This window comes from Lissotriton vulgaris, chromosome 3_1, assembly GCF_964263255.1.
Source record: "Lissotriton vulgaris chromosome 3_1, aLisVul1.2, whole genome shotgun sequence".
Lineage (NCBI taxonomy): Eukaryota > Metazoa > Chordata > Amphibia > Caudata > Salamandridae > Lissotriton > Lissotriton vulgaris.
Window position 1 is genome coordinate 1,641,468,378 of NC_141689.1, and position 19,251 is coordinate 1,641,487,628.

A 19,251-nucleotide genomic window follows, 5' to 3' on the forward strand; every position below is an offset into this window, starting at 1 on the left:
TTCTAGAGGACCCTGAGTCCACAGGACAAATCTCTCATTCGATCATTTAATCGTTTCAAATCAACAAAACAGCAGACATGTCAATTGAAATGGTATGAGATGTGTTGAAAGCAACCATTAGAGGGGAGATGCTTAACATTATGGTAAACAGGAGCAAAAATATAAACATGAGATTGTACCTCATGGAAACGCAAATTAAAAAATTCGAAAGTGAAAGAACCTTATCACTAGATCAAAATATTATGAGTCAGATAAGACTGCTCAAGTATGAATACAATAAAATATTAGGTGAAAGGGCTCATGTTTGGTCCAATAAAATGAAAGTCAGAAATCTTCTAGAATGTAATCCGGCTGGTAAACTCCTAGCTTTAACACTTAAAGACCAAAAAAACGTAATCCATAATCCCAGTCATCTGAGACAAACAGGGCTTACCTCAGGTTGACAATACAATCATTTCAGACTCCTTGCATTTTTTACTCTGAATTATAGGACCCAATTCAAGTTCATTGTATAAACAGCTTCGAAGTTTGCCAAAAGTACTTCAATGAGTTGCACATACCTAGCTTTTCTACTGAGATAGCCACAGATTTTAACAAACGGATTGATGCAGGAGAGATTGTCCAAGTTATTAAACCCCTAATATCTAAGAAAACACCTGGCACAGATGGCTTACCAGCTCCCTTTCACAAATAATATCAGGATATCTTATTACCTCCCCTGGTTGACCTTTTTGAAAAACTCAAATCCTCAGATAAAATCACAGGGTTATTTGCAGAAGCTTATATAATAGTGATACACAAAGAAGGTAAGGACCCCATGGAAATTAAATATTTTAGAGCAATATCACTACTCAATACAGACTTTAAAATCTAAGCCAAGATACTAGCTTTGAGGCTAGTGAAAGGACTCCAATCTCTCATCTATTCCTCCCAGAGAGGCTTGCCAAAGGGCAGACTAGCTGCGGACAATTTTCATTTTTTTTCTCCATATATTGGGAAAAACAAAATTATTACCTTCTCCATCCATGGCCATGGCCTTCGCTACAGAGAAAGCGTTTGACAAAATCTCATGGTCTTTCCTCAATGCTGTGTTAGAAAAATTCAATGTAGGATATTGTTTTAGATGTATGACTGTGTCCCTCTACCACAAGCCTTCAGCCCTTATCAAACCTAATGAACAACTGTCAAAGGAATTTCACTAGTGCAAGGGACTAGACACTGTTGTCCCCTCTCCCTCTACTGTTCCTTCTCTCAATAGAACCATTACTTCAATCCATCAGAATGAGTGCTAAGATTAAAGTAATGCCCTTTCCTTGTGGCCCCTAAAAATTAACAGCCTATGTTAAAGACACTCTGATATTCTTCACACAGGCAGTAGTAGCGGTGCCAGAAATCCTTGATGTTATCTCTAAATATGCTGCAGTTTTGGACTATTCCCTAAATAAGGATAAAATGAAATTATCCCTCTGAATATTCTCTGTCTCCACACGTAAATGCGCAAGCTATTTTGAAATGGTAACCTTACAAGATAAAATATTTTGGTATTGAATTCAGAATGCGATTGAAGAAAATAGAATCCATTTTGAAAATGCATTGCTAACTCAAGCTAAATGGTTAGGAGACATGTGGTCACGCAGATATATCACATGGTGGGAACGAAAATAAACTGTAAAAATGATACTGGCCCCACAAATCGCTAGGTATGTTCCTGGTAAAATTATCTGATTCTTTCCACAAATGTGTCAATGCACTTGTAGGAACCTGACTTTTTGTGTAGTGCACCAGAATGAGGTGCACGATGTAGAAAGTGAAAATGACCCTTATTGGCTCACAGGGCTTAAATTAATAATTCCAAATGCTCTCATTGTGGTAGTGTGGGTGAGCAGTTTAGGCTTATCAAAAGGTAGTGTTTAGCATTAGTTGTACACACAGAGTCAATAAAGGAGTCTCCCACTCAAGAAGAAACTCAAGACCAATTTAGAAAAATTATACAGATTTTTATATATATTTTAGACACCAAGATCATTGGAATCAGGTAAGTACTTTTGGCGTTACCATTTTATACAGTAAAAACAGTAGAAAATGACAGCTGTCAGATTTGAGGCATGAGCTTCAAATACGGTAATGCTATCATATGGGAGAAAGATTCACTACATAGGTACACTTACAAATAACCTACAGGGCTGTTCTTCTGGACTTAAGGTAAGTAGGGGCCTAGGTCCAAGAAAGCACCAACAGTTCAAGTTTAGCTGCCCTAGGGTATTCAAGTGCAGATGTGCTGTTTGCGGTGGTAGCCTCAAATGATTGGTGGGGGAAAAGAGGGTCCAACGGATCCCCCAGCCATCCCCTTGCCAGTGGGTGCAGTCACTCACTGCACCCGCCTGCAAGGGAACCTCTAATCCTCTTTAAAAGTGCAAACGGGTTGCCGCCTGCACTGTAAAAAGCAGCGGCTCCATTTTTCACACGAATGCGCTGCCCCAGGACAGAACGAGTTCCTGGTTACTCTGGGGGCAGCGCATTCTATGTAATATTGCACACTTTCCCTGTTTAGGTTTAGCGCACCTGTGTTAAGGTGTGCATGGCAGAAACAGGAAAAGTGCACCCTTACATGGTAGGGCCTCAGGTCTCAGTTGGAGCTAGGACCACCACCCACTTCCACATCCACAGAAAATGTAAGAAATCTAGGAATCATCCTAGATGAAAAGCTCAACATAACGACTCAAATCAACACATTGTGCATCTTCTACTTCCCCATCCCATGCATGCTGTGGAAACCTTCAAATGGTTGCCTCAGTACACCAAATGGGCCATCATGAAAGCACTCATCACCTCTGGACTACAGCAACAATCTCCAAGCCAGAATCTCAACACAACTCCAACGCGGACTCCAGAACACCGATGCAAGACTAATTCTCGACCTCCCACGAGGCACTCACATCACAGCACCTCAAGAAGCTTCACTGGAGAGAGGATGTAGTGCAGCAGCCAGAGCTTCTGCCTCAGTAGCTGTGGATCTGGGTTTGAGTCTCAGTGTTGGCTGAACATCCTGTGATTTTGGGCAAATCAGTTAACTTCCCCATGACCATAGACAGCACCTGGAAACCCTCATGGGTGATAAACTGCGCTATATAAATCTACAAATGTAAATTCAAATGTAATTCACTGGCTTCCGCTTGACAAGTGCAGCCAAGTCAAGCTTCTCACACACACATATTAAGGCCTACACAACTCTGGGCCAGAATACCTGAACAGCCGTATACACTTTCACCAACTCACTAGGCATCTGTGCGCTGCCTCACATTCACTCGTACACATTCCTCAAATCCGTGAAAACAAAAATGGAGGTTTTTTATTCTCCTACATCTCATCCAAGACATGGAACAACATCCATTATCCATCAGAGCCACATCCTCACTTCCTGCGTTCCATAAAAAGCTGAAGACCTTTCTCTTTTTATAAGCACCATGGGATGCACTCTCGGGTGATTAGTGTGCTATGCAAATCAATATAACATAGCAACATAGCATAACCCATTATGTCTCGATGCAGAAAGGCAAAGGGAGACCTGACATTGTTGCCATTTCTGCATTTCTCCTGCTGTCCACAGCACCATTGCTCCATCGCTTAGTGTTATGACATTATTTCCATTACCTCCCACCCCCAAAGTTTGAGGGTGGGTGTCCAGTTTCCCTGCCCCATTCATGCATGCCTGAGTAGCTGAATCAGTTCAAGTTTTTGTGTTTGCATTCTGGGTCTTGTGGTCCTCATTATAACATTCTATAGTCAGGGCTACCACTCGGAAACATATCTGAGAACTGTGAGAGAAGAGATAATGGCACTCCAGGCTGTCACGAGTAAACATATAAGTGGAAAATTGCAGGACGTCAGCTGTGAAGCTAATCCTGCAGAGAGGAAATAAATTGGGATAGGGGCTGTCAACTCTGAATCTGGCCATTCGGGTAGGTTAGGTGTTTGGCCCCATAGACAGACCCCTACTAGATATGGCTGACTAATTTTGTGAATCGAGAAAGAAATTGCAAAATTGGCAAATATGTAAAAAGCATGTTCTTTTTACAAATGTCTCTTCAAGATTTGACTGTGGATCCCTTGCCTCTCCTTTAATTGCTTTTAGCACTGCCACTGGATTGAATAAAAAGAAAACGGTGTGCCGTAAGCTGGTGTGGTGCTTGCTTTCCTTCCTGCTTGCTTGATGTGACACCAGTAAGACAAACCGAAGTGACTATCTGATCTCTTTCACAGCAATAACTGAAGCACAGAATAGAGGTTCCACCTCACCTCCCCTTCGACACAAAATCTCTTTTAGTGCTCCATTGATTCTGAACACTGTTTAAAAGTTGCTCCTTGTCCTGCGAGCATGGTGAGCACTTCTTGTACTGCCTCAGCATCCTCCTGTTCATGCCTTGCATACCTCGCCTGTAACTATTTTCTTGTGAGTAAGATCCGATGGTTGAAGAGGCAGCTCCTGTCCTCAGATCAGTAAACTCCCTGCGGCTTATTTATGAGCTCCTTGCACTGCTGGTGGGTCACTTTTTGTGTATCTGTAAATCCTTGCGACATGGAGCGCCGTACAGTAAATACTGCACATCCATGGTGTCGCAAGGAGGGCACACGGAAAAGGGTTGCATATATGTTTTCACACAGGGATGCAACACTTTTCATAAATGAGATCCTCAGTGTGGTGGTGTGGTGTTGATGAGGGAGTGCAGAAAGAGAGGGAGGCGTCCTCTGAAGGGATTGGATGGACTACTTACTACAAGGGCAATAAAAGTTATCTTATAGGTATTAAGTGCCTAATGTCATGTAGGACATGCAGTTAATTCTGTCTTTTTGATCAACTGCACTGTTGAGTGTGGAATCAGGAGGTTTACTTAAGGAAGAGCCAGCACGAAAGATGGTAGGAGTCGGGAATGCCATACTGCTGGGGAGGGAGGGTGATGAGGGCATAGCACGAGGTGAGGACACACTGGATTATTTACATTGCTGATTATATTGTCTGTTGAATATGTTGCTGCATACTTCGTTTATTATTAAGTTATGATCTATAAAGTTTTGCCCGTTTGCTTTTCTTTCATTTTATCACTAGCACTGTGCAGTTTTGACCTCCTTTAAAACATTGAAGCCCTGTGTAAATGTTATTCATTGCACTCTATTGAAAACTCAACCAAACACTGTTGAAGTGAGTGCATCTTCACCAGAAAAAGGCAACTAACCAACATAACATAACGTAACATAGCATAACATAGCATAACATATGCATTGGTAAGCACATGATCACACCTATTATTATTATTATTATTTATTTTTATAAAGCGCGATAGTCACCCGGAGGTATCCCAGCGCTGAGGAACCCTAATTCACCAAATCTGAGGAGCGGGAGGAACGGGACCTACGGCATCCTGCACTGAAAAACAGGTGTTCCTTGTATATCACAGCTGAGCAGCTGCTATCTATTCATCCCCACACCTTGCCACTCACAACTTGTGTCCTAGTGGGTGCTAGTCAAGGGTTGGTGCCATTGAGCCAACGAGATCAACAATCTTATGCTGGGGTTTAACCATAACAGCCCAGGGCTTGCAACAAGGTGACCTTTTGATATGGAGTTGGATTGTAACACTACTCAGAACTGTTAAAGAGCTTAAGTTTCCTATTTCCTCTTAAGATTCCTACTTCCAAGTATGACAAGTCATTCAGACCAGTGTTTGTCTTAAGACCTATATGCACCAGAATTCAAATGCAAAACATGATCTGAATAAGTAATACCTGCATTTGGGGGAAACATGGGAGCTCTTCACTCTTCAAAATACCAGAAGCTGGTGAAAGTGTTATTACTCCAACTGCTGAGCTGACAGCATTACCACTGAGCCTGCCTCCTGAGCATGTAGCTACCACCCTTGTTAGATATTGGATTTCTGGTTGGCAAAAGTATACACACTGTCCAAGCAGGGACCACAATCCTAGTCAGGGTAAGTCAGATACAACATGTATTAATCTGTGCTCACCCTTTAGTAGCTTAGCACAGATCACGCAGGCTTATCAAGAGGCAATATGTAAAATATTTGTGAAACACTTCAAACAGTAACACAGTAAAAACACTACAAAAAGACTCCACACCAGTTAAAAAAATAGATTATGATTCTATAAAAAAACAAGATCAAAATGACAAAAATCCATCCAAGTAGTAGAATTTGAGATATGACATTTTAAAGATTAAATGTAAAAATAGGGCTCAGAAGCAAAATGCACCTATGGGGATTACCTGGTTGCCCTGGACTGACACAAAGTCAAGAGTTCAGGCCAACCATGATGGATGCGTCGGCTGGATAAAGGAGCCACGGAAGGCCCGATGAACAAAGTACCTTGATCCTGGTTGCACCAGCGAGATGCGGCGCGCAGGCAATCGAGGATTTGGTATTGATTTATGCAGTCGAGGTGATGTGTCAATTTTCTTCACGCAACAATGGCGGTGCGCCGGTTCCGAAGAGGAGGCGCCGATGCCGAGATGTGTAGGTGCTGATGTATCGGGTTTCTCAAGGCAGTCAAGGGGATGCGTTGATCTTTTCGCACTGCAGTGACGGCGATGGAGCAGTTCTGATGCGTCAGTTCTGGAGGTGATGTGCTGGTGCAGAGTGCAATGCACCAATTCTTGTTCCTGCAACAGTGGCGATGCATCAATTATGCTCCATGTAGCAAGGAGATGTGTCAGTTTTACTGGAGCAAGCACCTGGATCCACTTCCAATGGACCAGGCTCAGGAGCAGGAGGTGAGACTTTGATGTCCGGAGTCTCAAAACAGGAGGCAAGCCAGCATGCCCTTCGAGATCACTCTGAGTTCAAGCAAGAGTCAAATTCTTCCTCGGCAGGGGCAGAGCAGGTCAGCACAGCAGAAAAACAGTTCTTCCACAGCAGCAGTCTAGTAGAGTGGCAGTTCTCATACCAACACAGCAGTCCTTCTTCCTGGCAGAGTTTCATTACAGGTCCAGGAGTGTCTGATTTGGTGCAGCCAGAGACCCAGCACTTATAGCCAGTTGTGCCTATGCAGTGGGGATGACTTCAAAGAGGGGCTATGAAGTGCACAAAGGTCCCCCTTGTACAACCCTGGCTCAGACTCACTACAGGGTGGTAATCAACCCTTTGTATGGGAAAAGGACACATCACATTCAGGTGTGTCAGCTCATCTCTCCCATCCTGACCAGGAAGAACCATCAGGATGCAGATGGGCACTCAGTCACACTACCCTTCCTTTGTGTGTAGCTGTCTATAGGGAATGCACAAAGTCCAGCTGTCAACCACCCCAGTCATGTATTGGAGACAGACTACAGGCATGCATTGCTTTAAGAGCGGAGAAATGCCAGCTTTCTAAATTATAATTTTAAATCCAACTTTGCCGGCACAAAGGATTTATCACTATCATTCCAAATATATAAAACATAACACAGCTACTCCTCTTCAATCTGGAATTACAGCTAATAAGTGTAATAAGGGGTTCCCAATGTTACCCTACAAAAAGGGTAGACCTCAGAGTAGTGAAAAACACATTTAGGTGTTTTTCACTATCAGGACATCCAAAACTTAAAAGTACATGTTCTACCTTTTAGTTAATCAGCACACTGCCCTATGGGCTACCTAGGGACTATATTAGGGGTGACTTATATAAAATAAAAGAGGAGTTTAAGGCTTGGCAAGGGGTTTTAAATTCCAAGTCAACATGGCAGTGCAAACTGAACACAGACTCTGCAGTGGCAGGTTTAAGACATGTTTTAAAGGGCTACTTGTATGGGTGGCAAAATCAGTGTGGCATGCCAACTAGTAGCATTTGATGTGCAGGCCCTGGGCACAGGTAGTGTACTTTTGTAGAGACTTACATATAAATTAAATATACCAACATGGATAAGTCAACTAAACCATGTTTAGGGGAGACACACATGCACTCTTGCAGTGGTAAAGTTCTCAGAGTCCAAAGGCCAACAAAAAGAATACAACATAAAGTGGAGGTAAGCAGGCAAAGATTTGGGGAAGACCACACTACGGATGCCATGTCTAACAACCCTGCTGAACCTTCAACAAACCCACTGTTGCGTCTGACACTGTCTATGCCTCCAGGCACCTCAATGTAATCGAGGCTGTCCAATTGCACTGCACCAGTGCTAAAATGCACGCTTACCATGCTGTGTCTGCAGCTTATCTGCTGCTGAAACACATGCTCCCATTGATGACATACATCTAAACCCTTTTACAGCTGCATTGAACCTAGTGAGGTATGCTGAAGCCCCAGGTTACAATCTGGCAGTACTCTGCAGGCTTTGAGCTTTCCCATCATGTCTACAGGCAAATGCAATTGACAGTGGAAGGAAATATGATTTTAAGTCCTGTGCTGCTGACTTTTGAACTGTAGTACCAGGTTTGAGTCCTGGCGTCAGCTCAACATTCTGTAGTTCTGGGCAAATTACTTATGGCCTGATTTAGAGATTGGCGGATGGAGTATGTACTGTTGCCATGGTGGAGTACTTTACTCCCATCATAGCAATGGTACTCCATCTAGCAAATTTTGAGCTGTCCGCTGACCTGAACATCTCTTGCATTTTCAGGAACTGTCATCATGGCAGTTCCAGTAAATGCATTGACAGTTTGACGGAGCTGTATTTTGGCCCTTCATTTCAACATAATGTCAAATCGGGGTTTTGTTTTTGAAAATAAAATAAATCAGTGACCCACTTTCCTTGGGAGTTTTCTCTCATGGTGAGGGGATATTTTGCAGTTTTTACTGTCCCTTACCTCCAGGCTTTTCCTGGTGGTGACAGACAGTGGAAACTTGCTGTTTGACCGCCCATTCAAATAGGGTGTGCGGATAAGTGACAAAACCTCCAACAGCCATTATTTTGTCAGGCTGTTAGAGGTGTATATCTGAGGCTTAGACAGAATAGTCTCCGTCATCAACATACTGAAGTTCCACCCAACTCAAAATGAGGCAGACAGACCTTTAATTTGGTGGAACGTAGCCTTTACCCTGAACCAGGTCCCTAATCTCGCAGTGTCAAAAAAATTAATCTGACCTCGTATAATGGAATCTGGTGTTCACGTACAGAACTCTAATCCCATTGAGCCTCTTTTTCGCTATATAAAACTGCATAAAAGCTTATATTGGAGTACTAACTCCAAAGGCGGAAGAGTAGGGAGAATTGCAACATTTCCCTCTAGCCACCCTCATTCACAGCGGTCCCTTGGCATGTCTTGCTTGGAGAACATCCTCACTCAGTTGGAAAGAGTAGTTGCAAGTCTGAATATGTTAAATGAGTCAGGAGGTAATAAATTCTTCTTTTGGTGTAAGGAGGTGTAACAAATAGGTATGGATCATTTTTGTAGTGTGGTGTGAAGTGGGGAAGAATAATGTAAAAGTGGCAAAAATGTGGCAAAAACACCATTAAGTGCTGCACAATCTCATTTTTTGAGCTGCAAAATCTGCAATTCCTTGCTGCAATATCCCGATTCGAGGTTAGATATGGCCACCATAGAGTGTTCTTCAAAACTGCCCATCACAAGCAGGAATAATTTCACTTTCTCTGCTGAAGTAGATGTGAGAGTGTGGATGACTTAACAACAGGAGGCTTGTTTCTAAAATCTGTGCCCTGCAGCCTTATCTAAATGACAAAAAGGGGGCCTAGAGAGCTAGGATAGCTCTCCAGTTGTCAATGAACTCCAATGATGATGCGTTTTACTGCACATCTTGAAAATGCATGTTTTAAATCCCATTGCAGAGCATTGAGAACCTGTATTTCGAAGTTATCAGAGCTCCGCTGCTCAACGTAACTAGATTTAGTGTGCTTATTCCTGGGTTCTCAATTTCTCCAATTAAGCCTGGCTTTAAATGGGGAAGTTTGCTTCCATCAGGCTTCAATTACGGTTTCCCCAGGCCTCTGTGACTGATTTGGCTAATGGTTACCAAATGGTGGATGGCTAAAAACCTCGTGCAACATCTAAGCACACGTATCAATGCAGTCTTATCACAGGAAATCCAGGCAGCCAATGTAGCCTAATCCTATTTTTGACATTTAAAAACTCTCAGGTCTTTAGTTTGTTTTTATTGATGCTACGTTTCACATCTCAGTCATAAATGCCCTTGTTTGTCCTTTGCATCACAATTATGGAAAATCGGTCAACCTTACCAGTAAACTCTTTTTAATAAAACTGCAGCTACTCTACTTGCTGTGAATGCCCCCAAATTTGTATATTTCACTTTCATTTTGTGCTAGCAACTGGCTTCTGATTAAACATTGAGCCCTTTTTAAATCTATGGTGACAGTCCGCAGAGCACGCTGACCTAATGGCAAAAAATGAAAATGGTACTCAACTAAGTGTACTCTGTGCTCAACCCCGTCATTTATTTTTCCAGTGCCAAAATCGCACAGTGGCATAGCGTGGGGGGCGTTGGGTACAGGGGTGGTTGCCGCAGGTGCAAAATTCTTAGGGTTGCAAAACTGGGGATACAAATTGTGCAATACTGGCCTTGCCCGGGGCACTAGCAACCCACGCTACGCTACTGAGATCCCAAACAAAAATTTGTAAATGGAGATTTCTCAGTGACAAGACATCACTCCCACCTCAACACCAATTCCTCTAGCCCTGTTGGTTCCTCCCTCCATTTTGTGAGTAACCTCCTTTATTTCTCCTCTCAATTTGTACTTTCCATTCTCCTCTTTTTCTTTCCGTACCCCTTTAAAGTCACACGTATATGTCTCTCTCAAAACCTCTCACTGCCCTCTGTACCTCACCCTCTCTCCTCCATTTAGACTCCATTACTTTTGGTAAATGCCCCACTTTTAGGCAATCACACTATCTTGCCAGCTTCTGTTCAGTGGAGGTCATACTTTACCATTGACACCCACTACATGCTGTCAATAAAGATGTAGTAAACGCATATTACATTGTTACGCATACATTACATTATTATGCGAAGCACTGTATTTTTTGTATTGAAATATATGAGCATATTCATTTGTGTGTATCCCTTAGAATAAAATACACGTTTAAAGTTCAAACTTAGTTCATACTTAAAGTTTGAAAAATAGAACATGGTTCACCGTTTCATAACCAAACAATAGTTTTCTGTAGCCTAGCAGTTGTTAGATTAAATAAATACTGAATGTTTTATTCGAAATTTAATGACGAATGAATCAATGAATACAATCATTGTAGTTTAATTTTAAACTTCAAAAATGTAAAAATCACTTTTTGGGGGCGTGGCTTGACCGCCGAAGCAACATGGCGGACCCTGAGTGTGCTCCGTAACTACATGGAACTCTTTGTGGTTTCCGGAGCCTCTATTGACCGCACTTTGCCCTTCCAGCGGTACGTGCAGCCATGCGATGACGGGGTGAGTTTTCCGGAGTGCTTTGAAGGGCATTCCTGCATCCCTTCGCCGACTTTATTATCGCTGCATTTTCTCTTTAAAAAAAAGCGAGCGGGCGCCATTTTCTACCGTGGCGCTCGCGCTCGTTTTTTCCTGCCGCATTGAATGCCTTAACTGCCATATTGGGCCTTCTACTGTGATTTTCCTGCGTTGTTGCCTCATATTTGACATCTTTTGTTTGGAACTTTACCTACATAACACTACAGCTAATAATATGGCATTTTTTGCCCGTTTTTTCTCTCCTGCCTAATTGTGTATTTCATGTGGGTTATTTTCCTCACTCAGGCGATAATGGGTGCTTCAGGTCATTATGCACCCCTGTTATGCCTATTTTGAGAGCTGTTCATTGACTTTCTCTTCATAAAGTTACTTTCTCACCAGCTTTACTATTTTTTGGTGGCCACAAGTCCTGCTGCAGGTTGCTATATATTACCTCACAGCCTCTATACCAGCATTGGCCAGGTTGTGTCCTGCCGCTTTCGCTCATTTACTTCATAAGTTCGGCTTATCTCAAGTGTTCATTATGGCCAATGGTTTTCATTCTGCAAGAACCTACCCCACTGGAACAAAACTGAAAAGGCACAAAAATGGCTCACCCTCTCCTATCCACTCCTCACAGAATCCAGTTTTGGACTCTATTTTGGATGAGGTACGTGGTTTGCAGCCATTTATGACCACTACAAATGAAAAGCTAAAACAGATGGAGGAAAGATGGATTGTCATGGACGGTAAGGTACTGGAATTGGAACAAAGGGTTAGTGATATCCAACATGTTTCTGTGAAATTTCCACTACTTGAACTAGAAATAAAAAATAAAAAAATTCACACTGATGATCTTGAAAATCATATACGTAGAAATAACCTGCACCTTTATGGTCTTTCGGAAAATATTGAAGGGACTGAACCTGGTTGCATTTCTACAGAAATTTCTTCCTGAATTGTTGGATCGTCAAGCTGCGCCATCTCCTCTCAACATTCAGAGAGCACATCTCCTGGGCCGTCTGCATCCCATGCCAAACAAGCCACGTGGCATTACAATGCTTTTCTTGGAATTTACTGAACTTATGCATGTCTTGAGGGCAGTGAGGCTTAAACGGCATCTAACTTGGTCAGGCCATAACATCTTTTTTTCCCAGGACATCTCTAATGCTACAAATGCCCGTCGCAAAGATTTTCTGGCTTTACGACCGCAAATGAGGCAACTCAACATCAAATATGGTATTCTCCATCCCTGCCTCTGTAAAATCACACATGATGGTCGATCACGTTCCTTTGATGATCCTCCAAAACGTAAGCTCTTCCTCGACACCATTTCATCGCACGGCATGGAAACTAATGACTAACGTTCCTTTTATTTAAGGATTGTTTTGTTGTTCTTAAACTATCTAGCTGCTTTTTCCTTCCTAGGATTGTTAATCTATTTTCACTAAAGGAAGAAAAGGGACCCCCTCTGAAGCAATTAATTTCTGGGTCAAGGAGAAGAGGGGACAACAACAATCAACACTATAAGGGCTCTCCCTCACGACCCATCTATTTTTAAGGATCCATATTGCGGATTTCACCAAGGGCACTAACAAACATCAAAGACCATTTGTTTCTTTTACTTTCTTATTTCACTTTATTTAGTCATCTTTATATAGTCATTATGATAGTTTTCTTCTTTTTTACTTTTTCTTTTTTTCATTCACTTCTTTCTTTTGTGAGTAAAGATTCTAAAATGAACACAATTCTATCACAAAATTACAATATTGCACAAAGTTTTTATGCACGAGTTAACACGTTAACTCGTGCAGATGTATTTTTGCTTGCTGAGAGGTACATGCCAGGGTTGCCCCCTTTCTCCTTTACTCTATTTGTGATGTCTAGAGCCTTTTCTCCAACGAATCAGGAATAACTCTCAGATTTCTGGTTTTAAACTAAAATCCCACCACATTAAATTATCTGCTTATGCGGATGATATTCTTATATACATGTTTGACCCTGTATCCTCTTTACCACATTTTCTACAAGAAATTTCATCTTTTTCTCAAGTTTCCGGATACAAATTAAACTTCTCCAAAACTGAGATTTTACCATTAAATGATTCCTGTTATCAACATATGTTTGATTCTACTAACTTTACATGGGGTCCCCAAAAAATTAAATATTTAGGAATTTGGTTTTCCTCTAATATTCATGATACATTAACCTATAACTTTACTGCCCTGAAACTCAAAGTTACCAATTTGCTATCCTCTTGGTCTCCCTTATTTTTATCTTGGTGGGGTAGACTTGATACAATTAAAATGATGATTGTACCTCAGGTATTGTTTATTTTATCAATGTTACCTTTTAAAATTCCTAATTATTTTTCACAGATTAATTCTATTTGTACTACGTTCCTTTGGAACAATAAACGTGCTTGTATTGCACTACCCAAACTATCTCGTCCTAAAACTGAATGGGGTGTCCGATTTCCAGATTTTAAATTGTATCACAATGCTTTTTTGATTCGCCAATGTTATGCTTTGTCTAAAGATTATCAGATTATCAGGATGTACCTAAACCTTCATGGGTTTCTGTTGAAAGTTCACTGTTAAATGATTTTTCTTTTCAGGATGTGATATTTATGACCAATTGTACTTTTATTTCTCAAAATCCATTTGAAATATTCTCATCATCTATTACATACACTTTTCTTTAAATCATTTGACGAATATCAATCTTTCCTAGCTTCCTCCTTATGGTTTAACAGACACATTAAATTTCGCCACAAATCATTTTATTACAAACATTGGAAAGAAAATGGCATTTTTTTTATGTATATCAACTGTTTGTCAATGATTCGATTTTACCTTTCCATAAATTACCTGATTCATGTATTCAACAATATAATATTCTTGTTAAGAATCTTCAAAACTCACTACATTTTCACATGACACTGCTCTATATAATGTTTCTTCTAACATTATACCCAGTGCCTCATTCATATACAAAACCTTATCTAATGTGTCATGTCCTCGCACTAAGTCTAAAGTTGAACTTGATTGGGAACATGATTTATCCCACACACTGTCTATTCCTCAATGGGACAAATTATGGCAGAAATTATTCAAAACCTCCACGGCTGCACACAAAACACAATCTCTTCATTTTATTTATAATAGAATTGTTATTACTCCTTGAATTCTTCATACGTTTAATCATTCTGTTTCATCCTCCTGTTGGTCATGCCTCACTGCTGAAGGTTCATTAATACATTTACCTTACCACTATCCTAAGGTTAATTCTTTTTGGAAAAGTATTTGGTCAAAATGCTTATCAATTTTTTCATATAATGTCCCTTTTAATATCCATAATGTATTTTTAGGCACTCTGTCTCCAGATTTTGATCAGGTTTTCTCCAAATCTAATTTGTTTGATTTGTTGATTGCAGTCGCTTTTAGGGTTATATTATCTTGCTGGAAAGAAAATTCTAAATTATCCTTTTTGCATTGGTAGAATCTCATTTGTGATGACAACAGAATTGCCTCAGTTTCTTAAGTCTCAATTCACTTAAAGATCAAATCTGATTTGTTATGGTTACTGTTTACTACCTAGTTATCTTCGAACTTGCCTCTTCCATAATCTCCTCTTTCCTATTCTTTTCTTTTCTCTTCCCCTCCTTTTCTTATCCTTTTCTATCCCTTCCCCTTCTTCTCTTATCCTTCCCCATCTTTCTTTTCCTCCTTTCCCTTTTTATAATAAAACTTTTAATTTAGTTTTCTTATCTTTTACTTTTTTACATAATGTTCTATTTAATTTTATTACTGTTCAATTTTCTTTACATTAACTGTTTTATTAAGACTATTTTACTCAAGTTCATGTAATCTTCTGTTATATTATTCTTATTTCTACTGTTTTTCATATGTATTCATTGTAGGTTATTTACTTACTGTACTGCTTGAACATACTAGTTAATTGTATTTTCTGTGGTTTCTTCATTCATAAAAATCATTTAACTAAAAAAAAAAGAAATAATCAAAGTTTGGGTTCCACAATTCTGTGAGGCTAGTGCCAGAGAAACTGTGGTCCATGCCCTTATTCTGTCCAGATTGGACTATGCCAATGCCCTTTTAGTCGGCAGTTTGGGCTTTCTTATTAAGAAACTGAAAGTTGTCCAAAACTCGGCGGCCAGACTTCTTTTGGGCTTGGCTTCAAGGCATAGTGTTCTTACCCACCTGCGTTCCTTGCATAAACGCTGCTTTTCTAGTCTCTGATTTGTGTGCATCTGTTCCTCTCTGAAGCTTGTCCCGGGACACTTTCGAGTAGCTGTGTGCGGTACAAATTAAATATAAAATAACAAATTAAAAATATAACATAACATACATTCAAACTCCAAACCTGCACTTTCAAAATCAACTTAATATCTTGATGTTATGCAGTGCAGCATAATAAACACTTGTGTGGTAGCTGAGGGCTATAATTAGCAAGGATTTATGGATATCTTAGGGGGAAATGTGTGTGAGCCCCCACAGCAGATCTTGCAGCCCCTCACCATGTTTCATTGCATCATTTATCCCAGGAATGGTGGTCTGCTGGGATCAGCAGAGCATAATGTGATTGCATTTAAACATAGTACACATTAATTTAATTGCAACCCATTTTCCTTAAAGGATTTTAATTCACAAATGGGATTCCTTTACCTTTCCAAATGTCAGTCAGTCAGTCAGTCAAATTAACTTTATTCGATTTATTTAAAAATCATATAAAGGACATTAAAAACACATTATATACAAGTAAAATACAATTAAACAATTTCATTTCAATCGAATTCATATGACATGGTATTACAATAAAAACAGGGTTTAAAAATCACTAAAAGCAGTTTATACAAAGGGGATTACAAAGTTCTTGCGTCTTCTTGATCTAGCCGCCCCCACTAGGAAATTTGCCATGGAGAATGTAATGCGTATATTTTCCAATGATTGTAGATAAAGCAAGGCTGGTCTCACCTGGGAGAAACCAGCTCCCCTTTAAACAGGTAACAAATGTTTTTTTTCTGATCCGAAAAGAAATCGCAGAACATAATAAAGTGCATGGTGTCTTGAACTGAAAAATTGTCACAAGTACAGGGTGGTGCTAGCTCTGGTTTTGTCCAGGAATTAAAACTGCCCAAATAAAAATGGATAAGGTTAAACCTAAATTTCGTTAAAAGAAACCTGTGAAATGGATTGGTGACAAAACATAAATAGGGTTCAAGTGCAGGTGAATGGACTAACAAATAATGACGTCTAACTGTGGGTTTTAACAATTCTGTTTCTTCTCGAATCAATCTTTCCCTTACCATGAATTGCTTTTTAATATCAACCACATCCTGTTTTGTAATGCCAGAGGGATCAGTAAATAAATCTGGTCGTCCCAGGTCCATAAAAGATTTTTTTAAATAGGCCAGCCATGGGATTGTACTACTGTGCTCCAGGCTCATGACATCCCTCATGATCAGGTGGTTGAGGGTTAATTCTGTATTTAACCATGTCTTGAGCCAATATGTTAAGGGCGCCAATCTCAACCTATCCTGGACATAGTCCAATCCTACCTCCGCATGAATGGAAAAAGTTGGTGTTGATTGAGGAAGGCACAAAAGAGAACGTAAGAATCTATTTTCTGCCTTCTGAATTTTTTCCAAGCATGCGTAGCCCCATAAAGGAGCGCCATATAGTGCCACGGGTGGATTTGCTGTTGTACACCTTTAGGATGGCTTCCATCGGTCTATGGCCCAACTTTTTGGCGAAACCCAGGATGGCCGTTGATGTCCTTATCACCGCTAAGCTTTTGGCCCGTACCTGAGGTCCCCAGGTACCCTTGCTGTCAAAAAGCACACCAAGGTAGGGGAAGACGGGGACTCTAGAGACCACCTCTCCTTTTCACCAGAATGTTTTCACCATGGCCCTTTTCTTTTGCCGTCCGGCAACCATAGTGTGGGATTTAGTGGAATTGACCTTCAAATCAAGCCGGTCCATGAAGGGGCCAAATGCATCCAGTAGCTGTTGGAGACAGACGCCAGTACGAGCTATGAGTACTGCGTCGTCCGCGTATAGGAGAGCAGGGATCTTAACTTCTCCTACACACGGAACGTCTCTCGCAGCCCCCTCTAAGTGGTTGCCTAGGCCATTGATGTAAATTGTGAATAGCAGGGGTGCTAATATGCAGCCTTGCCTAACACCCCGCTTCGAATTAAAGCGGGACGTACATCTGCCTTTTTTTGTAACCCTCACTTCAGCAAAAAGTTCCTGGTGGAGTGAGGCTATGAACCCAACCAGGGCCTCATCAATCCCCATCCTCAGGAGGATTTCCCATAACTTAGACCTGTTGACCAGATCGAAGGCCGAGGAGAGGTCCATGAACGCTAAGTACAGTGACCCCTCCTTGGCCACTTGGTGTACTTGGAGATCAACAGCTGTAAGTTTGAGCACTGTTCAATCGTGCCTCTTTTCTCTCTGAAGCCGTACTGGATGTCGGCCAGACCACCACAGCCTTCCAGACTGTCCCTTAGCCTAGCCAAAAGGACTCTGCCCAAGAACTTTATAGCAGAGTCCAAAAGGGATATAGGCCGGTAACACCCCGGGTCATCCCTTTGGCCCTTTTGATAAATGGGAACTATTGTGAAGGTCGCCCATGTGGTAGGGGGTGGGGTACTGTTTGCTGCTATAAACACATTCGCCAAGATACCGGCCCATAATTTCGGCGAGTGTATATAAAAATCAGCCGGTACCCCATCCGGGCCAGGGGCTTTATTCCTAGTGGTTGCACAGATTGCTTTCTCAACCTCGGCACTGTTAAAGTGCAAAGGCATGGCCTCCGAAAGGGACATGTTAGGTGGATGGGTGGTGGTACCGCTAACTCCATAAACGGAACTAAAGTGTGCCAACCACTTGTCATCTGGAATGACACAGTCCGTATCAAGGTTGGATGACTCAGAGAAGTAAGGGTGGTTAATTACAGCCCAGAATTGCCTGCTATCCCGCAAGATGTCGGTAGAAATTAGGTTTTCCCAGGCCTCCTGTTTGATACAATCCTGTCTACTCTTAATAGCTTTCCTATAATCTTTTCGCCTAGTTGCAACCAAAGCCCTGTCCCTAGGGTTTGCTTTAAGAGCCAATTTTAGGGATTTAAGGGCTTTAGAACAGGAAGGATCAAACCATCGACAGTGTTTGAAATCTCCCTTCCTCCGTTGAACCGTGAGGTTAGAAGAAACTTTACTGCATATTAACTGAAAAGCATCCATGATGTCATGACCTTGTGAAGATGGGCTTTGGCAAATCGTGATCTGGTCTTTTATCTGCGGACCAATGTCAGCATAAAATTCGCCAGGGAGCACGTTCGCCCACTTCAGCCGTCTACCCTGGTCAGTTAAACGTAAAGCAGGTCCAGGTCTGACCTGTCCCGGCTTGGGGCCCATGGAATCCCCCCAGGCTGCCACCAAAAGGACAGGATTGTGATCACTAAAGGGGGAAGGGACTGTACGATAGGAAATAGTTCGGTTAAGGATAACAGGGGTCACAAAAATATAATCAATGACTGTCCCAGGCATTGTCCCCTTAAAAGTTGGTATTCTAGATTCCACCTCCCTCATATTAAATTCAAAGAGGTTGAAGTTGGCCAGGATGTCTTCCAATTCTTCACCTGCCTTGGTGTGCTCCAAGTGAGGGCCCTCCAGGTTCAATGTCTCCCTGCAATCGATTTGACCACAACTAAAATCACAGGGATGAATATTAAAATCGCCCATTAACACATAGTCATAGCTAATATGGATATTTTGACTGACAGAGTTTAAAAACGAATCCAGTTTGGCAATATTGTCCCCAC